The 22,456-nt window shown below is 41.7% G+C and overlaps 1 long non-coding RNA gene across 1 annotated transcript; it reads left to right on the top strand.

The window, feature by feature from the left end:
* Positions 1–1,981: 1,981 nt before the first annotated feature.
* On the top strand, positions 1,982–16,065 carry LOC149460321 (uncharacterized). Its single transcript, XR_016313105.1, has 4 exons — positions 1,982–2,053; positions 7,290–7,310; positions 13,893–13,981; positions 15,837–16,065. It is a non-coding gene; the product is annotated as an uncharacterized LOC149460321 (long non-coding RNA).
* Positions 16,066–22,456: the final 6,391 nt, after the last annotated feature.

The following is a 22,456-nucleotide window of genomic DNA, read 5'->3' as shown; positions in this document are numbered from 1 at the left end:
TGGAATCCCTGGACACTTGTTTACAAACAGAATGAAGCAGCCAGGAGCTGTCATTTTTCCAGCAAGGTGTTGCTGGAGTAGATTGTACACGCCACACAGATGTGCCACCGCATAGGCAGGATTAGGGCATCTGTCAGGAATGTCATTTAATAGAGTTTTGCATTTTTCATTTTAGGCAATACTAAAATCACTGATTCCTGACAATTTTTTTTTCTTTGGCTTTGGTACATTTCCCACAGAGCATTGCCCCCCTTTGGTTTTTGGTTGACAATCCCTTGTCTATTAGCTCAGAAAATGGTTAGAACTGTTTTCTTTTTTAACATTCAGCTCACATTGATTTTATCCACTTGCTCTCCTAAAGATTTCACTCCCTTCAAGAACCTGGCCATTTTTGCTATTTGGCTACTGTGCTACTTTAACTGACAATTGCGCTGTCATGCAATGCTCAACCCAAATGAAACATATCTTTTTTCCCACAAATAGAGCTTTCTTTTGGTGATATTTGATCACCACTGTTTTTTTCTATTTTTTATTAAACAAAAAATGAACATTTTGAAAAAAAAACTTTTTTTACTTTGTGCGATAAAACATATCCAATAAAAAAAATTAAAAAAATCTAATTTCTTCATAAATTTAGGCCAAAATGTATTCTGCTACATATTTTTGGAAATAAATAATCCCAATAAGCATATATTAATTGATTTATGTGAAAGTTATAGCGTGTACAAACTATGGTATATATATACTGTCATTTTTATTTATTTTTTTTAATAGTAATGGTGGTGATCAGAATCCTTATAGCGGTACTGTGAGTACAGCAGGCAATCTAACACTAACTTAGGGTACTTTCACATAGGTGTGCCAATCGGGTCCGCCTGCCCGTTTTCAGGCAGACCCTTTCGGAACCCCCATTCTCCTCTATGGAGTGATGGGTGTAACATGTGTCCATTTACACCCTCCAACATCCAATCTGATCTGCCAAAAAGGGACAGATGGGGATCCAACTCCCCTTCTGTCCGTCGGATCGGATGAAAACGGACAGGCGGTCCATTGAGGAAAGCGAGCAGCTCTGTGTCTGCTCTGCCGCCGCAGAACGGACACAAAGAGCTGTCATCAGCTTGATCAGCAGAGAGATACCCCGCTGAGCAAGCAGATCCGCTAAATGGGTCCGCTCCATGTGAAAGGAGCCTAACACTTTGTGGGAACTGACAAACTGTCACTGACATTTCCAATGACATTAATACAGTGATCAGTGCTAATAATATACACTGACAGTGTACTAATGACACTGGCTGGGAAGGGGTTAACATCTAAGGGTAATCAAAGGATTAACACTGCTTGATGTGTGTACTGTGTGCTGATTTTACTAAAGGATGTGCCGATTTTTATTCCCTTTGCAGGGAAACAAAAACTGGTGCATTCCTGATGTCAGGACAGAGCTCTGTGTTGTTTGCAATCACAGAGCTCTGTCCTGTCATTCATTTTGTAGATCAACGGGCCAGGACCCACTGATCGACTTGTGCTGTAACTAATCACAGCACAGCCGGGACTGCAGACGCGCATGCACCCCCTACCCAGAAGAGCTGGATCACATATTAGATACGTGATCCAGCACAGAGAGGCCTCCTTGCCGGCGTACTTCTACATGAGGTGGTCAGCAAGTGGAAAAAGGGGTTCAGGTCTGGCACAAAAACTTTAGTAACGTTTGTTGAACCAGCACCAAACTGAACCCAGGTATGTTCGGCTCATCATTATATTAATGCCAGCTCTGTGCTAAATTGTATATAAATGTATCAACTCTAACGGAAGCACAAATTTAAGCATTCATGTCTCTTCTCATAAAGATGCCACCCTCTGTGTCGCTGGGTTAATTGAGGGCATGGCACATACCTGGTTCCTGTAATACAAATTAGGTAGGTGTGACTTACATAGCTCATATATAAAGTCATATGTAAACTTTTGTCAGTGTGAATCTGTATTTATTGAAATAACAATACTTACACAATGTCTAATCTTGCTGCAATTCTGCTTCTCCTCTTCCTTCAGATCACAGGTAAGTGTCCTATATACAATACTGATATTTTAACATAGTACACAGAAATGTTATGGTATATGGATGATTTCATGATGAGAAGTTCCTAGGATTAGTTTATTAAGAAGATTTATGTCTATCAAATGTATGTATATTTGTGATACGTAATTATATACACAGCATGAAGAACAATAATGCGTAGAATCCTACATCCACCAGTCAAATATCTTCCTAAATAATCCATAATGAAATGCAAATATACTTGCATTTGACTACCTGCAAAATATTACACAGGGTAGCAGTAGCTATTTCAGATGTTAAAAAAATTTAATTTTTTGTTTTACCAGGAAATAGTGAAATCACAAAGAGGAATCACTTTTTTTAACCACTTGCCTTTCTGAGGATTTACCCCCCTTCCTGACCAGGCCATTTTTTGCATTACGGCGCTGCGTTACTTTAACTGACAATTGCATGGTCATGCAATGTTACACACAAATGATATTTGCGTCCTTTTTTTCTCACAAACAGAGCTTTCTTTCAGTTGTATTTGATCACCTGTGTGTTTATTTATTTTTTGCTCTATAAATAAAATAAGATCGACAATTTTGAGAAAAAAAATATTTTTTTACTTTTTTCTATTAAACACGTCCAGTAAAAAGATTTTAAAAATCTAATTTCGTCATATATTTATGCCAAAATGTATTTTGCTACATGTGTTTGCTAAAAAAAGCCCAATACGTGTAAATGAATTGGTTTACGTGAAAGTTAAAGCGTTTACAAATGACGGTATATACAGTATGCTGGACTTTTTTACTAATAATGGCGGCGATCAGCGACTTATAGTGAGACTGCGGCGGGCATTCTGTCACTGGGGGGAACTAACTTGGTGTCACTGACATCCCCAGTGACATCAATACAGTGATCAGTGTTAATAAAAACCACTGACACTGTACTAACGGCACTGGACATGAAGGGGTTAACATCTGGGGCGATCAAAGGGTTAGCATTGTGCTGTGCTGTTTCACTATGGGGGCTGTGTGTGTGCTTCACTGTATGCAGAGCTATACAAAGCAGTGTGCAGGAGCTGACAAGGGAGAGATCAGTATTGTTTACATACAGGTCTCTCTCGACGAAGATACTCAGCGATCACCGGGTGTCGGCTAGTAATCACCGGGTGGGACCCAGTATTTGACAACCGATGCCGTGAATAGCGGTGCAGGGCACACGCACCCCCTACCCGGAACTGCAAAATCATGTATATATATATGTGATTTTGCGCACCCATGCCGCACTGTAGCAGTATTTCTGCTATAGAGCGGTGTGGAACTGGTTAATACCAAAATGACTCAGTCCATTAGGTTTATCAATTTCCATTCTTTAAGACCTGAAGACCTCCAGGTGCTTGTGTTTTTCAGTCCCCAAAGAGGTTAGTTCTAGATTATGAGGGATACCAGGTATTTTAATTTGAATTACTTTACAGTAGAATCCTCCTCGCTGGGTGTGGGCAAGGTCTGATTTTGTTAGCAATGTAGATTTGAAAATTATGTATGGAATGCTGCTGTACAGATCCAATTGAAAGTGATGCATAGTCATGTACTGGCACTAAAGAATAACCAACTCTAGAGAGTATGTAACTTGCCTTCCAAATAAATGTGGGTGATGCCTTACCATAAACATGTGTTTAGCATTGTTAACATTTTAAAAGGGATTAACTGCAAATTATAGGCAATTTAAAGGGGTTTTTAATTTTCAGCCTCCTGGCTCTTAAGGGGACTCCATCACAAAATTGAAACAGATGTCTCTGCAAATAGGATAGTAATTATCCCCCCCCCCCCCAATCACCTTTGTGCACATAATGAAGAGGAAACTCTGACTGAAGTCTCCTCAGAACCTGACACTTTGGGAGTGTTGATTGTTGCGCTCCCCCTTGCCTTCAGCGGTTCCTCCTGCTGACCATTATGTCACTAGAAGATACAGTAGTGATGTAGGGGTAGGCCAGAAGGATAACACTGCAATGCATCACAGTAGGACATGTTTGTTGACATGTAAAGCGTATGATACGGCATAACAGTGGTCCTATTGGGTCCTACCTGTAGTCACTCATGCCAAAGGAAAGGATATTTTAAAGTTGCACTTCACCCAAAAGGTTTGTTCACATCCTTCCCCACTCCACTGCGACATTTGGTATTTTTTAGGGGGGAGGGTAGCAGGTATCTGGTTTTGACAGGTACCTGCTCCCACTTCCAGTCAGATGTGCCACAGCGATTTGGCCCAGATGAGCTCCCCTCCATCTTTCCCCTGCAGCCTTCACAGGTCCCAGAAGACTGCAGGGCCATTCACAAAGTGGACAGCCAGAAGGCTTCACTGCCGGTTTCCCTTACTGAAGATGCTGCCACCTGCACCCAAAGAATCGGCTCGGGTGAGGACATTGCTGGATTCCTGGACAGGTACGTATCCTTATATTAAAAGTCAGCAGCTACAGTATTTGTGGCTGCTGACTTTTAATGTTTTTGGGGGGGGAGCATGGAGCTCCACTTTAATAATGCTTTTTAAAGTAGAAAACAACAGATAAGAACAATTACTGTGGCAGTTTAAGAGTTCTAAGTGTATAACAGTTTGGGGGAAAAACTCTGTGGTGCCCCCTTACCCCTTGTGCCTTAAGCATGAGCTTATTTTGCTTTATAGTTAAAGCAAAACTTCACAAAAAAGTGAAGTCCTGCAGGTTCCCTTCCTGCCCCCAGCCTCTAATTATGTTGCAGGTTATTTTGGGGGAGAGCTGGAGCGAGTACTGATTTTATGACTACCAGCTGCTACTTCCACAATCCTTGCAATCCTTGCCTAGGTGAGGATGACTTCCCTTGCCTCACCCTATCCCCTCCATCACCCTCCTGGGCCACAACCAGCTTTCATATCCAAGATGGCAGCACTGAGGTTCCACAGCAATACGAAAAAATGGCTGAAGGAATACAGCGCTGGTACCCAGGCACTGGTAGGTACCTGTAAAGGCTAAAGTTTTTTTACCTTAATGCATTCTCTGCATTAAGGAAAAGAACCTTTTAGGTGCAGCTTCTCCATACCGCCCTAAATACTTACCTGATATTGATCTTGATCCATTGCTGTGCAGAAAAGTAGCGCCACTGCTCCCTCTTTCCCTTCTCACTGGACTCAGTGAGAGCAGTGGGAGTCAATGACTGCTGCTACTTTCAATCAAATCTACTGATGAAGGAGCAGGGGGGTGGAGCCAATCCACACTGTGTGTGTCAACAGATGCGCACAGTGTGACTCAGGATAAAGCCTGCACAAGTACCCCAGCCCCAGCAAATGGCTTGATGGGGGGTATTCGGAAGGCAGGAGGAGCCAGGAGCATTGGCGGTAGACCCCAGAAAAGGAGGATTGGGGCTGGCTGTGTAAAACCATTGCACAGAAGAGGTAAATATAACATGTTTGTTATTTAGAAAAAAAAAAGATCCTTTACAATCACTTTAAAAGCGTGTTTTGAAATAAATATGTTCTATTAAAATAAGAAAAAAAGGATAAAATATTTGTTAACATAATAAAGGGATAAAACAGGCCCAAAATCAATATAGATAGCTGGTCAGTAGCTGAATCAACTATAAGCATTTTTTTTGTGCTGACGTGCATTATTTGCACATTAGTTACTGTATGGCCTGCCTCTTGCACCGAAACACACCAAAAAAATTTGCATAATACTTTTTTTTAGTAATGCAGTGTATCACAATACACAGTAGTGATTTACCATGTGCACTGAAACACACATCCATTGGCTAGGTGTGTAGGGGTGCCATTGGCAATGAATAGCACCACTCCTCCCCACAATCAGTAACATGTGTTTCCACAGCAAAATAGTGTGAATCAAGCCTTAGTGTGTGTTACTAATTGTCAAGCTTTTAATGATTTTCTTTTAAAGGGTCAGTTCAAAATTAAAGTGATATTTCAGTTTTGAGTAGCAGCATGTTAATTGAGTTACCCGCATACTTGCGTACACAGCTCCACCCTCTTAGTTCAAGCTGAAATCCAGGATTTTTGTAAAAGGTATCCTTGTATTGCAAAGATTAACTGCTTGTTAAAACAGAGCTCCACCCAAAAGGGGAAGTTCCACTTTAAGTACTGGTCCCCCGCTCCCTGTGAGGAATTGGCACCTTTGGGAAATGGGGGGGAGGGTGCGGGAACCCAATTTTGACAGGTACCCATTCCCACTTCCGCTGCGATCGCCTATGCGATCAGAAGTGGATGTTGTCCTTCCCCAACCTCCACATAGTCTTCTGGGACACGTAACAGGTCCCAGAAGACTACGGGGCCATCCACAAGGAGCACTGCTACTCGCACATGCACAGTGGGCACCCAACTGTGAAGCCGCAAGCTGTCTCAGCTGGGTGCCCACACTTAAGATGCCGGCACCGGGCAGCGAGGATGGCAGGTGAAACCGGCTGCGGTGAGTACACCGCTGAATCATAGGACAGGTAAGTGGCTGTTTTTTACAGTTTTTGTAGCTACTTACTTTCATTATATTTTTTTGTTTGACTGGAGCTCTGCTTTAATTCTAGGAGTAAAGGAACAAGCTGTAATACTTGCCTTATTCCCCCAGGCATCCACCATGCTGTGCGGCCCCTTTTTTACTTTGTGTTCTATCCAGTGGTCACACTCTGACATCATCACGTATAATGCAGGACCAGCAGTCCTGTAGTGTACATGAGGATGACCTGGGCCTGCCCACAGCCTAGAGCACTGGAGAGAAGGGAAGATTGTCAGAATCCTGCAAGGAATATAGCAAGCATTCCAGCTTACTCCTGTACCTCTAGACTTAATGAGCAATTAACTCTTGCAATGTGGAGGAGGGGGGTCCCACTGCAAGAACATTTTTTCCAAACATTCTGGAGTTTAGCTATAAAATCATATAACAGTCTTAATAATAACCTCTTCTTTTTCTTGGACACTGTGAAGAATCCAGCAGAACATTTACCTACAGTATGTCTTTCTGCAGCTAGAAAAATGACAGTACATGGCATGGGTGGAGGGATGGTAGTTCTCACAAAGTGGTCTCACTGTTGGAGTGTCTAAGAGTTTTAAAAATCTTCTTGGTGATTCAGCTCACTAGTTTCATCCCGTTCCAGTAGAATGTAATTTCGGTGGGACAGACACCATACTGACGCTGGTGATGGATGTATAGTATTACCACCAAATAAAACACTTAAAAATTATAAAAACATAAACTTTTTTTCCTTTTTCTGTCTTACAGGGTCACTCTGTGATGGAGAATGTAAGTATATAAAACATATAACATGGCATAAAAATAAACCAGTGGGTTTAAAGCAGTTGAAGCAAAGAATGAAGCTGAAATCTAGGCAAACAGCTAAATACACAGATGAAAAACACATAAGAGGGCCAAACAGTTTGTATATCTGTCCATCCTGAGATATCACAGCTCAGTCCAGTCTGGCAGGACAGGAGACCCACTTCTTCTCTCCTGCAGTGACACTTGTTACTCCTCCAGCCTGTGACTGTACAGTGAAAGAAGAAGCAGCAGGGTGAGCTTATATCTCTGTCACTCTGCACTCTCCCACTATCAACATGTCACTTGTTGGGACATGAGCACTGTGGCACACCTGGCTGGCTGTTTCTCCTTCCCAGCCCTGCAGTGCAGGGAATTGCAAGAGGCTTATATCAAGCAAAATTAAGGCACTTTTACTGCTTTCATTAAAAAATATATTAATTTATATAAATATATATACTGTAGGGATCAATGTCAAATAGCATGTTTGTAATAAGCCACTCTACATGTCAGATTGCATTTTATTGTTTCTTTCTTGCATTTAATTGTCTATTGTCTGCAGAATAAATGAACCACAAATCTTTAGCCTTCTGGCTTTTCACAGGGCTGTTTGGTGAGCAAGCTACCAGTCTCAACTTGCTCCTAGAGCTTGTAGGCAAGTGCAGTCTGTATTCTCCACTGCAGGTGGCTCTTGGCCACATCAGCTATGCAGATGGCAGAGGACGTTGAGGGAAACTGGCTCTCTATGACTTCCTCGGTCACACGGGGGAGTGATCAAATTGGATGCTCTTGTACCATGTGACCCTGGGGGCCATCTTGGGTCAAGCAGAATCTATTTAAGACTCTGACCTGTTGATTTAGCACATTTTATGAGAGTGGCTAAGTAGGGACAGGTTGCCCATCTGTCAGGGACAGTGCTAGCATTAAGGAAAGGTTCTGGGGGAGTATGGAGAGAGCAGGGACTACATTTACTTTCTCAGGAAACATAACCCTTGGGTTTGACTAACCAGGCCACATTCTGCCCCTTGTGATAGACGTGTTTCAAACCGCTGTCTCTCTGCTGCACAGTTGTAAGTGGCACCAGATGTGTGGGCTTTCCCATTGGGCCTGTTTGTACTGTTGAACTACTGTTATAACACATCGTTCTTTGCAAACTGCGACTCTGTTTGCCTACTCTCTGCCACACCATTCTGCACCTACCCAACAAACGTCTCTGTTTCTAGCTTCTCAATAATAAACTATTTTAATCAATTGTGAGAAGGTGTGTTCACCTTTACCCTACAAGTCAAGGTGACACATACACTCCATCTTGGACCATGCATTTGGCTAGCGGATGCTGTCTTCCACATACGGTGCCCCTCCAGCCTTTCCCTGGGGGTTGAAACATCCGCTGCCCAGAAACAGTGTGCTCTCAGGAAGGCACCTGCACTTTTTTTATTACAACCAGCGCAATTCTCTGCTTTGAAAGAAAACTATTGGGGTTCCAAGAACCAGCAAGTCACCCTTGAATTTTGCTTCTTGGCCAGGGCCATCCATATTAAGGGAGCATAGTCAGAAGCAGCATGCCAGAAAATATTAGCATAAATCCTCCAAGAAGGCCCACGTAATGGCCAGACACTTGTGTTCCACAGTACTATAATTTCTCTCTCTGGTGTCAACTTCTAAATCAAAGATGCTTCTCTCTGTCTACCACTTGTGACAGCACAGCCTCCAGACCTACACTTGAAACATTAATCTGGACCACAAATTATTTGATGAAATTCTGGGCTACCAGCGCTGGTTGTCTACACAGAACCTACTTCAAACTACTTTAAAAAGCATTTTTAGCCTTTGAACTTCATTTATGCCCTACAGAGTTCTTGCCTTTGGTCAGGCCAGTTATTGGTGCTGCTACAGTGGCGATATTTAGGATGAATCTATGATCCAACAATGCTCAGTAAGGATCTGACTTGTTTCTTGGTAACAGGAGAAGACCACTTTCTTTTTTCTTCTACCTTATAGATTTGGGATTTTATTAGGCTCTATCCAATGGTGTATCCAAGATACTGGGCTTCTGCTAATCGTATGTAACATTTATGCATGTTTGCTGTTAAGCCAGCTTTCCTGATGGTATTCAGGATGGCCTACAGTTTAAGGAGGTGACTTTCTCAGTGTGTGCTAAAAATAACTACTTCACCCAGAATAGATGATGAAACCTAAGAATATTGTGCATCATTCACTGGAACATGGGTGGAGCTCCTTTTAGGGCCAAAATGGCATTCAGGCATACTAAAACAAACCCACTGGGATAGAGAATTCTGATTTTTAATACTCCTCCTCAGGAGAACCTGTCAATATCCCCTACTGAGATCAAAGGTGGTCACAGACTCTTAATTAGTTTATCAATATTGGGCATTGTATAAGTATCAAACGTTGACACCTTGTGTTGTTTCCAGCCTCTCCATCCTTCCAAGCCTTAATCAAGTTTATGTTATAATTTTTTTTTTTTTTTTCATTTATCTGGCTTGTACACCCTGAACACCATGTAGTTTAATTTTTCCAATTTATTTCATTTATCTCATAAGGCCCCTATTACTTTCACATAAACTTACTTTCAAACATAGTCTATATTGTACACCTGTCGCCTTTTCATGTCCCAAAAAACCCTCACTATAAGGTCCAGGCACTTTGAGTTGTTCCTCAATTGCAACCCAAATTGTATCAACCTGATACAACAATTCGTTGTTTGATTACAAAATTAGGAAACACAAGCCCCATGTCAGGACTCACTGGGTTTCCATTTTTACCTTCACTTTTCTCAGGATTTTGTGAGAGTGGAGTTACATAATGAGCCAGTTCCAAAGCTGTCCTAAAAGACCATTAGCTCCAGCATAGTGGCATCTTGTGGGTCTTTGAGGACACCTCTGACTAAACAACTAACCCAGTTAAGGGAAAATATACACTTTCATCGCTGATCACCCTTGTGGCACTAGAATCAAAATTATATTCAAAAGGGTCCCATGTCCACTTAGTGGACACTTTGGTATTTTCAGGTCTATGGCCTTTTTCCCCTTACTGCACAGTTCCCAAAACAGTGGAACGTCCCTCCTCAAAATCATACTATTCAACAGTAACAAATATACTGCTGCTTCATGGCAGACAATTCTATGGGCCATGGACAGTGGCCGTGGAGTACATGTTACAGTCACCTTATGTTTACACACACACACACAACACCTACCTGGCACTGATTGAAATGTTCATGTTCTAAGAGTCCAATATGTACCATGGTAACCAGGTCTGGGAGAGCGTGTACATTTTTCCCACTTATTTTGACCACTCAGTTTGGCATATCTGGATCAGTGACCAAATATGGGTGGGCAAACAGGGACATATACAGTGGGGATCGAAAGTTTGGGTACCCCAGCTAAAAATTTGTATTAATGTGCATAAAGAAGCCAAGGAAAGATGGAAAAATCTCCAAAAGGCATCAAATTACAGATTAGACATTCTTATAATATGTCAACAAAAGTTAGATTTTATTTCCATCATTTACACTTTCAAAATAACAGAAAACCAAAAAATGGCGTCTGCAAAAGTTTGGGCACCCTGCAGAATTTATAGCATGCACTGCCCCCTTTGCAAAGCTGAGACCTGCCAGTGTCATGGATTGTTCTCAATCATCGTCTGGGAAGACCAGGTGATGTCAATCTCAAAGGTTTTAAATGCCCAGACTCATCTGACCTTGCCCCAACAATCAGCACCATGGGTTCTTCTAAGCAGTTGTCTAGAAAACTGAAACTGAAAATAGTTGACGCTCACAAAGCTAGAGAAGGCTATAAGAAGATAGCAAAGCGTTTTCAGATGTTAATATCCTCTGTTCGGAATGTAATTAAGAAATGGCAGTCATCAGGAACAGTGGAAGTTAAAGCAAGATCTGAAAGACCAAGAAAAATATCAGACAGAACAGCTCGCAGGATTGTGAGAAAAACAATTCAAAACCCACGTTTGACTGCACGATCCCTCCAGAAAGATCTGGCAGACACTGGAGTTGTGGTACACTATTCCACTATAAAGAGATACTTGTACAAATATGGTCTTCATGGAAGAGTCATCAGAAGAAAACCTCTTCTACGTCCTCACCACAAAAATCATCGTTTGAACTTTGCAAATGAACATATAGACAAGCCTGATGCATTTTGGAAACAAGTTCTGTGGACCCATGAGGTTAAAATTGAACTTTTTGGCCGAAATGAGCAAAGGTACGGAGAAGAAGGGGCACATAATTTAATGAAAAGAACCTCTGTCCAACTGTTAAGCACGGGGTTGGATCAATCATGCTTTGGGGTTGTGTTGCAGCCAGTGGCACAGGGAACATCTCACGAGTAGAAGGAAAAATGGATTTAATAAAATTTCAGCAAATTTTGGATGGTAACTTAATGCCATCTGTGAAAAAGCTGAAGTTAAAGAGAGGATGGCTTCTACAAATGGATAATGATCCTAAACACACCTCGAAATCCACAGGGGATTACATCAAGAGGCGTAAACTGAAGGTTTTGCCATGGCCTTCACAATCTCCTGACCTCAACATAATTGAAAATCTATGGATAGACCTTAAAAGAGCAGTGCGTGACAGACAGCCCAGAGACCTCAAAGAACTGGAAGACTTTTGTAAGGAAGAATGGGCAAAGATACCTCAAACAAGAATTGAAAGACTCTTGGCTGGCTACAAAAAGCATTTACAAGCTGTGATACTTGCCAAAGGGGGCAGTACAAGATATTAACTCTGCAGGGTGCCCGAACTTTTGCAGATGCCATTTTTTTGTTTTCTGTTATTTTGAAAGTGTAAATGATGGAAATAAAATCTAACTTTTGTTGACATATTATAAGAATGTCTAATCTGTAATTTGATGCCTTTTGGAGATTTTTCCATCTTTCCTTGGCTTCTTTATGCACATTAATACAAATTTTTAGCTGGGGTGCCCAAACTTTCGATCCCCACTGTACATGTCGGTGTCACATCCCATAGGAATCTGGGACAGATAATGTTATACAGCAATATGTCTCAAATTATCACAACACCAGCAGAGCATGGCCTCTATGTATTCTAAGAGCTCTTGGTGGTTTTGGAAGATTTCAAAATTTCATTCATTTTAGGTTTTAAGTCAGGGCCCACAGAAAACAATACATTGTAACCTCCTTCACAATTTGGACAATTGTAAGACTTTCAGGTTCCAGACACTTCTTTATAAGAATTCGTCTTGAAACAGGGTGATAGGTCCAGCGATGACCCTGGGTAATAACAAAGACTTCTGGCCACAAGCTGTTGTACCACCTAATTTAGAGTCTATTGGGCCCTCTCTGCTGCCATGCCAGAGCTGCAACCTGAGTCCCCATATGCTTCTGGGGACTGGCCAGGTTGACAGTCAGTAACCCGTTGGCTTCTTGCTGGTTGGAATTAGTTAGTTGCTGATTGGCAAGGTTCTTCTGATAAGCCTATTGCTGGGTGGCAGTAGCATGGAGCAACGCTTTTTTCATGTCCTCCATGAAAAACTGCAAAGTTGAGAATTCTAACTACTCACAAAAAAAACTTTAATTGGTTCTGTACAAAGTACAGTATATGCGCTTCAGGACAATGCAGTCTGCTGTCAACAGGATCTCAGTGATTTCTGGGTTTCTCAACCAGACATACACAGCAGGTCTACAGACCACACTGTCCCTTCTTCAGGTCGATATCATCTGCCACACTCAAAATACTGTGTCTTGCATTGCCACATTTTAGCACAAAATAGCCTAATCTCAGTGGGGTACCAATCCTCTACAGGTAGAATGATCCACTTTGCAATTTTCATTATTTCACCAAATGTAGGGATCAGCATCAAATGGAACTTCTTTCCACTTTTATTTGTTCAAAGAACAAAATAGATATCAAAATAAACCCTTGCAGGGATAATTAGAACACAAGACCACAATAAAAATCTTTAGCCTCTTGTTGATCACAGGACTATTTGGACAGCTTAGGCTGAATCTCTCACTCTAGCCCAGTGTTTCTCAACTCCAGTCCTCATGGACCCCCAACAGGTCATGTTTTCAGGATTTCCCTCAGATGAAACAGCTGTGGTAATTACTAAGGCAGTGAAACTGATCAAATCACCTGTGCAAAATAATGGAAATCCTGAAAACATGACCTGTTGGGGGTCCATGAGGACTGGAGTTGAGAAACACTGCTCTAGCCTCTCACTACTGTTGCTGAGGAACACGGGATATATCTGATTTTTTTTTATTGCTCAGAAGGTTCACATGCCAAATTAATTTAATACACCTGTTCCATACACAACCTGTTACTTTGCCTTACATGGGAAAAACACAGGTTCATTTTGGGCATCGATACTTCCTTTTGGGCATTCTTAATTCCTGATAAGACTGAGGAACAGAAACACCAGATCATTCAAATTACTATTTTATTGATATAATATGCCCTTCCTTCTCCTAACAGAGGTTTGCCATATATTGTAACACTATAGATTCAACAACTAAGAACATGAAGGTGATGAGTTGTGACAGTGTTATCTCTGTTCCTTTCAAATACAGACTATTATCATGTACCTGTGTGGGCAATTGCCCTTCTGGCTCTGGTGGGTTCTGTGCTCTTCATGATACTCTTAGCCTTTGGATTCATGGTAAGTTACATTTTATCTCTTGGCTACATTACTGTCAATTCCAAAATTAAAAATGTTGCTTTCCGTGTCCCTGCTGGGAAGTTCCATCCCCTTATTTATCCTGGTCACCATTGCATCCGTGGAAGAAAAGAAAGTAGAAACTCCAAAATTTAGAGTCATCTCAAGAACAGGAAGGTGATACTTGTTTGACTGTATCAGGCTAGGTTCACACCTATGCGTTTTTGATGCGTTTTGTGCTTTTTTTTCTTGTTGCTATGCAGATTTAAAATGCCAAATGCAGCAAAAATGCACAACATGCTTTTTTGCTGCATTTCCATTGAGGTCTATAGAACCAAAAACGCAACTTTTTGTGTTAAAAAAAGTTGCTGACCCTGTCCAAAAAAAACGCTGGATGAAAACGTGGAGATGTGGGCATTCCCCATAAGAAATCATTTTAAATGCACTGTAGTGCGTTTCTGTAAAACACAAAATTCTGCAGAAGATGCTTAGGTGTGAACTTAGGGTTAGAGTAGATTTTTCCTGTTTGAGAATGTCTTATTCCCTGTTGTGTTTCAGTGACAGACGGCAAAAAAAAAAAAATGGTCTTAACCATTTCTGCACATACACTTCATGTAGAAATATATATATATGGCTGTATATATATAGCGGGAAAGGTACTTACTTTGCTCCCAATGTGGCAGTTTTTCCCTTATTTTCTTCCCACCATGTGAAGTGGTAAGAAAACATCTCTCCAAAATGGGATCAAAATCAATGTTTCAAGACTGTTAGCAGGGTAGGTGTCCCCATTGGGGGAATAATCCGCCATTCCTGTCTGGTGACAACTGCAAAGTGTTGGATTTTCCCTCAAAGATGTTAACTGTTACCACTGCTGGAAGTTGAAGGAACTCTCCACAACCCTAGGCAGCCAAAAAACATGACATATATTTTAACTTGGTAAAAGTGGAGAAACAGTAAAACAGGAACATCAATGCTTTACATTATTCTGATCCTCAAAATGGTTCCAATTATATAATACCCATGAGCATGCTGGTCTCATTTTAGCTGCTATTACTAGGGGTAAGGTGTTATGGACAGCTTTTTCTTTTTTAGGCTTTCTTTCCTATATGTTCATCTAGTGATCTAGTCAGTAAATCTGTTATTTTTCAGGAGAACAAGCTCTCTTCTAGATGTATCAGATTACGGGCATGAGACAACCCATTTACCACTTACAGGGGTGCATGCAATGAACAGCTTTTATTTATTCAAGTAGAACTTTTATACTAAAAAGGAAAAAAAAAATTGTTTGCTGTAACCAATGATAAAGTATAAGCTGGAGCTTGGCTTCAATTTGTTAGCATATCTAAATCTGCTAGTACCTAACACTTACCTCCTCCCAGACTGACAATGCTGCTGCCCCCTGTGGAGGCGCTCTAATACAGGAGGTGTGCTACTAGCCAGATTATCAGGTGAAAACAAAGGGAAAAAAGCCTAAAAAAAGAAAATGAATGCAGCCGCCACAGCTACTGATTGGCAAGCTGCAATATATTACATTTTTGGTTTTAGGTTTAATACAGCTTTAAGACCCATCAGCTTTTTATTGCTGTCTGTTTAACAAATTTCCCCTCATTTCGTGTCTGGTAAAACTGTTCTCCCCTTGACAGGAAATGAGGGGGAATTTAATTAATGGAGCCCCAGAAAAAAAAAGACAGGGGTTCCAGTTCTTCCCGACTCTATTCAAAAGTAAGAAAAAATGTGGCTAGACATTTGCTTACATTTCCCCTTGCTACCCATAATGACTGATAGGTTAACTGGTTTCTCTAGAATGTGCCTGCATAACTAATTTTAAACATCTTTTTGTGTTCCTCTTTTTCTGCAGCTTGCTTACCGTCATAGACGAATATGAAGTAGAGACATTTTGAACCCCGAGCTCCGTAATTACTTTAGGATGTCGGTCAGATAAAGGACCATCCTATTGTGTTGTCCATGAGGAATACTTTGTACCTTTATCGAAGGAAATTGTTTATTGATTGTGGTCTTCAACTTCTATCTTTGTTGAAATACTGAATGAAGTGACTTTTTTATTAAACGTTTATTATATAAAGAAAGTGATACCACATATGTGAAATCATGGTAGCTTTTGTGGTTTAAATATTTTTCAAAAGGGATCTTGGAGTGGGGAGGTCCACTCTTGCTCATGTGAAGAGATAAAAGGAGGGATTTTACCCCGTTTTAAATGTGGAAAATGACTTAAAACAATGTGTTTCTTCTCATTCATATGGTATGGCAAAATAACTTTTACCTTTTTCCAAAAATACCATACTTGATCTCAAGAGGAGTTAAAGGATCAGCCCATCTAAACCTGATATTTGAGTTTTAGTGGATGCTGGAGACAGCGTCTCAGAACCTTGATAGATGGTGAAAGATCTTTAGCCCTCAAAGAGATGGTAATACTAGCAAAGTCACCCACCATTAAATGATGTACTTGGAAACTGTTTCTTCATGAAAGTGGATGTTTATTAAATATGGATTGTACATAAAATCCCTATCAACACATTTCATGGCAGAGAGATGGCCACTTCTTCAGTGGACTGTGCAGTGCTCACTCCCTAAAGGGCTCGCTGATTTAGTCGCAAGGTTCCTTCCCCAGTTAATAGCAGTCAGGCCCAAAGTCACAGTCACTCTTCAGGCTTGGTAAACAGTCTGGGGTATCCTTTTTCTGATGCATTACTGAACTTGAACTTGGATAGATGCGGGGTGACTGTGAGATACCCCTGTAGGGCAAAACAATAACTTGAGGAAACTTCTCACTTTCTCAGAACTTCCTAGCACAGACCTTGCAACAACAAATGGTGAACTGTGTGGTGAGCTACACAGGGACACCACAGAAAATTATTATTAATATTATACAGTATTTATATAGCGCCAACAGTTTGCTCACCGCTGTGCATTACAATGGGAGACAGTACACAAGACAGTACAGTAACAATACATTGCAATACACGAGGGTTCGAGGGCCTTGCTCCTTGGAGCTTACAATCTAGGAGGGAGGGGATAGTGGTACAGGAGGAAATAGCTGTGGGGGATGGAGTGGTAGGAAGAGTGGAGGAGATCGGCAATTAGGTAAGGGCAGGGTAGGCTTCCCTGAAGAGATGGGTTTTCAGGGTGCGCCTAAAGGTGGAGAGGGTAGGTGACAGTCTGATGGGTTGGGGTAGTGAGTTCCAGAGGATGGGGGAAGCCCTGGAGAAGTCCTGGAGGTGGGCATGGGAGGAGGAGATCAGGGAACTAGAGAGTAGGAGGTCTTGTGAGGAGCGGAGAGTACGTTTTGGGTGGTATAAGGATATCAGGTCGGTGATGTAGTTTGGGGCAGTGTTATGAACAGCTTTGTACGTCAATGTTAGTAATCTGAATTTTATGCGTTGGGCAATCGGAAGCAAGTGGAGGGATTGGCAGAGGAGGGTGGCGGATACGGATCGGTTAGTAAGGTGGATGAGTCTGGTCTCAGAATTCAGGATAGACTGAAGCTGGGATAGCCTGTGATGAGGTAAGCCGGTGAGGAGGGAGTTACAGTAGTCAAGTCGTGATATAATAAGGGAGTGAATGAGTTGCTTAGTAGTTTCTGGGGTTAGGAACGGACGTATTTTGGAGATGGACGTGGAGTCTACATGAATTTGTCAGCGATTGGACCTGGGGCTGGAAAGACAGATTGGAGTCTAAAATGACACCTAGTACTCTGGCTTGCGGGATGGGACTGATGGTGGCGTTGTTGGTCGTGAAGGAGAAGTCGGGGGGGGGGGGCGTGGGCTGGGGGGAAAACTAGGAGCTCGGTTTTGGCAAGGTTTAATTTGGGGAACTGGAGTGACATACAGTCTGATATGTCGTTCAGAAGGCTAGTGATTCGGCGGAGACTGATAGGGTGAGGCGAAGGGTGGAGAGATAGATTTGAGTGTCATCGGCATAGAGATGGTAGTTGAAGCCGTGGGAGTGTATCAGTTGACCAAGGGAGGAGGTGTAGATGGAGAAGAGAAGGGGCCCGAGGACAGAACCTTGGGGGACCCCAACAGAGAAGGGGAGTGAGGGGGAGGTGGCAGCATTATAGGCAACACTGAAGGAGCGTTGAGATAGATAGGAAGAGAGCCAGGAGAGAGCGGAGTCTCTGAGGCCAAGAGAGTATAGTTTTTTGTGGAGGAGGGGGTGGTCGACTGTGTCGAAAGCCGCGGAGAGGTCGAGAAGTAGGAGCGCTGAGTAGTGGCCATTAGCTTTGGTGGTTAGCAGGTCATTGGTGAGTTTGAGTAGGGTGGTTTTGGTGGAGTGTAGGGTATGGAAGCCAGACTGTAGGGGATCAAGGAGGTTGTTGTCTGTGAGGTGGGAATACAGGCGATTATAGACTAAGCGCTCAAGGAGTTTGGATGTAAATGGCAGCAGGGAGATGGGTCTAAGGTTGTTTAGGTCGGTGGGATCCAGGGAGGGTTTTTTAAGTATGGGAGTGATGTGCGCATGCTTCAGAGGGGAGGGGAATGCGCCAGTGGAGAGGGAGAGATTAAAGATGTGAGTGAGGGAGCGTAGGATGGAGGAGGAGGGTGATCGTAGGAGTTGTGTGGGGACAGGGTCAAGGGGGCAGGTGGTAAGGCGAGCTTCAGAGAAGACCTTAGTGACCTTTTCAGTGTTAGCAAATTTTCAAGTGGTACTTGAAAATGCCCCCCTTTAAGCACAGGCTGACATTGATTCTAGAAGGATAGCAGCAGCACACAGTTATTGGGATCTCTCACACTGGTCTGTACTCACTAATGTCCTTTGATAAATGGATGCCTCCTTCCAATATCTTCCAGACATGTCTCCTGTGAACTATGCAGACCAGATCCCCCAAAGAAATCCCTTGATCAGCTCTAGTAAGGTCAGTAGAATAGGATCTCCAGGTGGGACTTCAATGAGCTAATAGCAGCACAGCTGAGCTGCCCAGAAGGGCAGAAGCCCTTCAGGTTTGGATCTTCTCCTCCTGGACAAGAAGAACCCCTCTGTCCCAGGCCTCAAACTATTTATGCAGTTTCCCACCAACCTATTAGGCACCCTCCCCAGGGATTGATTAGGTTCACACAAATATTCAGGCTGCTTATTTGACTCTCCCAGCCCACAACATTCCAGAACCCTCCAGAAGGCAGAGGGAAGCAGTCAAATCTACAACCAGTGAGACACAAAACAACCCAAAATAATCACAAGTTGCTCAACTGATTATAGTACAGCTAAAATGACTACGTTTACCAAGTCTAACTAGCAACCTAACAAAGAGTGTGCTACAGCTGTATGAGATACTTCAAGGTAGAGGAACCACAAATCTGCAGATATAGCTGTCGGAACTAATGATGAAATCTTTGCGCTTAATTTTCCAGGTCTATACATCTGCTGTAGACATGATTAGTTATTATCACTCTTCCTTTTAGACTATTTATTTTATATTATGGATGATTGAAAGAGTAAGATCTGGAACATTTACAGATGGATGGGAACACCTGAAATTCCTAGGTGAACAGGAACAATTTTGAGTTATAACAGGAAGAGGTTGCCAAGACCTTTGAGAATCCAGTGGCTTACCAGGTTCTGCCTATAATTGAAAAAAAACACTTTTTGGTGTCCTGACTCTATATACCTTAAGGATATCATTCCTTGTAGCTGTTTCATTTTATTTGGTCAGCAACGTGCAAAGAATGGTTTTAAACCTCGGACTGCATTATGTCCAACTTAGAAATGCTATTTGGTCCCAGTTTGCTAACTACACAAAACTAAAAAGCCAATAGGCTACATACAACCCCTGGCAAAAAGTATGGAATCACCACTCTTGGAAAATGTTCATTCAATTGTTTAATTAAAAAAAACTAATCACAGACATGCCTCAAAACTATTTTCATTTAACATTCCAACCTTCTGGCTTTAAGAAACACATAAAAAAAAGAAAAGAAAACCAGTCAGTTGCAACTATATATGCAGATCAAACAGAGGAAAAAAATACGAAATCACTCAATCCTGTGGAAAATATTATGGAATCATGACAAAAACACTGCAGTACACCACTAATACTCTGGCTTTTTTAACAGCTTGAATTCTCTGAGGCAAGGATTTAACTATTGACGAACAGTATTCTTCATCAATTTGACTCCAACTTTCTCTTTAAAATAACCAATACAATAATCTGATTGGTTAGATTGGATGAAAACCAACTTTGGAATACAAATATTTTAATAGATTCCTGCACCAGAAATAAAAAGGGCCATTTGAGGAGGATTGATGGAAAGAGGGATTTAGTTTTAAAAGAGGAACAACAGTCTAAATGAAGGACATTTGAGAGGTACGGCTACAGGAACCAAAGCCTACAAGTAACAAAGCAACACTGGTTAAGTCACAGATCTAGAGGAAAACATAGAGGAAAAGAATTAGGCAGTAGAGATGATATCACTTCACTTTGAAATTAAACTCAACAAGTCATTTAAGGGGAGCAAGTTCTTGAGTTACAGTAGCTAGACTGCAGTATATAATGTACTACTGTATATGTAGCAAAGCTGTAAACAAAGGAACAGCTCTAAATAGTAATTACAAAACAGCAATTCCTTTCCAACAGATAACTAATGAGTCACCCAAATCTGTAAAAATATTTTTAAGGTTTCACCACCCTAAAAAGGTCAAATTATAAGTCTCCCTCTTGTGCTTTTGTGATGAAAGTCACCGTTCTAATCATTTAGTACATTTAAATGAGATTTAAACCTGGGTTCATATATGTCTGGGGCAGGTTTGCAGTAAGATTTCAAACCCCGTTTGGTGCGACTTCATTCAGCAGTTCAGATGCAATTCAGGTGCAAATTGTTAAAGTGTATGACATTAGAAATTGCACCTGAACAAGGCTGAAAATCGGACTGGACTTTTTTGAAATCGCACTGCAGCCAATCTGCACATATGTGAACTGACTCCATAGAAAAGCCTTTTGGTTCAGATGTAATGGGAATTGGATGCAGTTCAAAACGCATCCAATTTGTGAACATTTTCCCAAAAGATATGTGTAGGGTGGTAATCCTCTGTAGTAGCGGTGGCAGGGAAAAAACACTGCAATGTCCACCAGTAAAATTAAAACAAAAGGAGGGATGGGAGAGCCCTTATAGTGAAGTCAATACTCAGTATTTTTAGAAGGGTATTAATTTGACAAAGATGCAAAACACGTACATTTGTTTTTAAGGTTGCAAGTAACCAACATTTATGGTAAATGCAACCTTTTAGACTGGCAAGTGGAGAACATCCCTGTCTCCATGCAGGAAGTGGGCGGTCACACTTGATGCATCAGGGGTCCCAGCCCTAGGTCCTCAGGAGAAATGTTACAGTGGTGGGTAGAATTTGAGGTGGGAGAGAAAAAAATACTCAGGAGTTTACGCAACCTAGATACCCTTGGTAGTGTGGGGTGGTGGTCATGGAAGGGTCAAAGTCATTAGAAGTACAGTATAGAGATCTATTGGATACATTCCGTGGCTAATATGCCACTTCATCAGTTTATTCAGAGGTTCAATGCCTCTTGGTTGCTTAGCAATCCTCATCTTATGTCTGTGTGTCTATTTCTGTTGACTTTAACACATCCGCTACCCCAATCTACCAAGGCTTTTTTTCTTCTGTCTACCCACAATTTTCACAATAGAATGTTTTTTTACATAAACCACAAGTTCCTTTGAAAAATCCCTAGGTGCCAGTTGCACTGGGGTAAATTGTTCAGAAAAGAGAAGGAATTACCTCACTCTAGCCTGCAGCTGCTTTTCCTGTTTGTTTAAAGGGTAAGTTCACTATTTGAACAAAAATAATAAATGCACATTTTTTTGCAGGTAAAAAATGTGCATTTATTATTATTGTCCAAAGGAGCCTGGAAAGCATTGCACCAGTGATCAGTAGATCGCTGATGCCATTGAGGTCTCCTGCAGACCTGTCAGGATATTTGCTTGTCGTACGGGATGTAGGCCAAGCTGATATACTGACAGGAAGCTTCAATGAACTACCACGGTGCTCCACAGTGGCATGGTAGTTCATTGAAAAAGGCAGTCTGAACAGTTCATTCATTCTCAGAAGTCCATGAATGAATGACGCGGCCGTGTGGGCGAAGCTGTTTTCAAATCTGACAGATAGTACTGGAAAACTTCTCCCCGTACTATCTGTCAGAGGGAGGGGGGCGCGGGTGCAGCTATGGGAACATGTTACATGTTCCACCCTAAAATCGGGTGGAACATGTGACATATTCCCAAAGGTGAACTTATCCTTTAAATAGAAGGAGGAGTCCCCTCTGACATATTTCAAGCTGAAGAGTGCTTTTTTAACAAAGGTTATCTCCTGACTCAAAGGTTATGGTTATCTTTACTGCGCACCTTTACTACACTTGTAGTATTGTTTAGCAGGTACTGTATTGCAGATTGCTGGATATGGTGTTTGGTAGCATTATTTTTTAGCATTATTTTGTTTCCCTTACACCAGTGGTGTCCA

The sequence above is a fragment of the Staurois parvus genome, unplaced genomic scaffold (genome assembly GCF_062004578.1).
Source record: "Staurois parvus isolate SC_StPar_1 unplaced genomic scaffold, SC_StPar_1.0 ptg000232l, whole genome shotgun sequence".
Taxonomy (NCBI): domain Eukaryota; kingdom Metazoa; phylum Chordata; class Amphibia; order Anura; family Ranidae; genus Staurois; species Staurois parvus.
The sequence above is the reverse complement of the archived record's forward strand: the minus strand, read 5'-3'. Positions and strand labels throughout refer to the sequence as shown.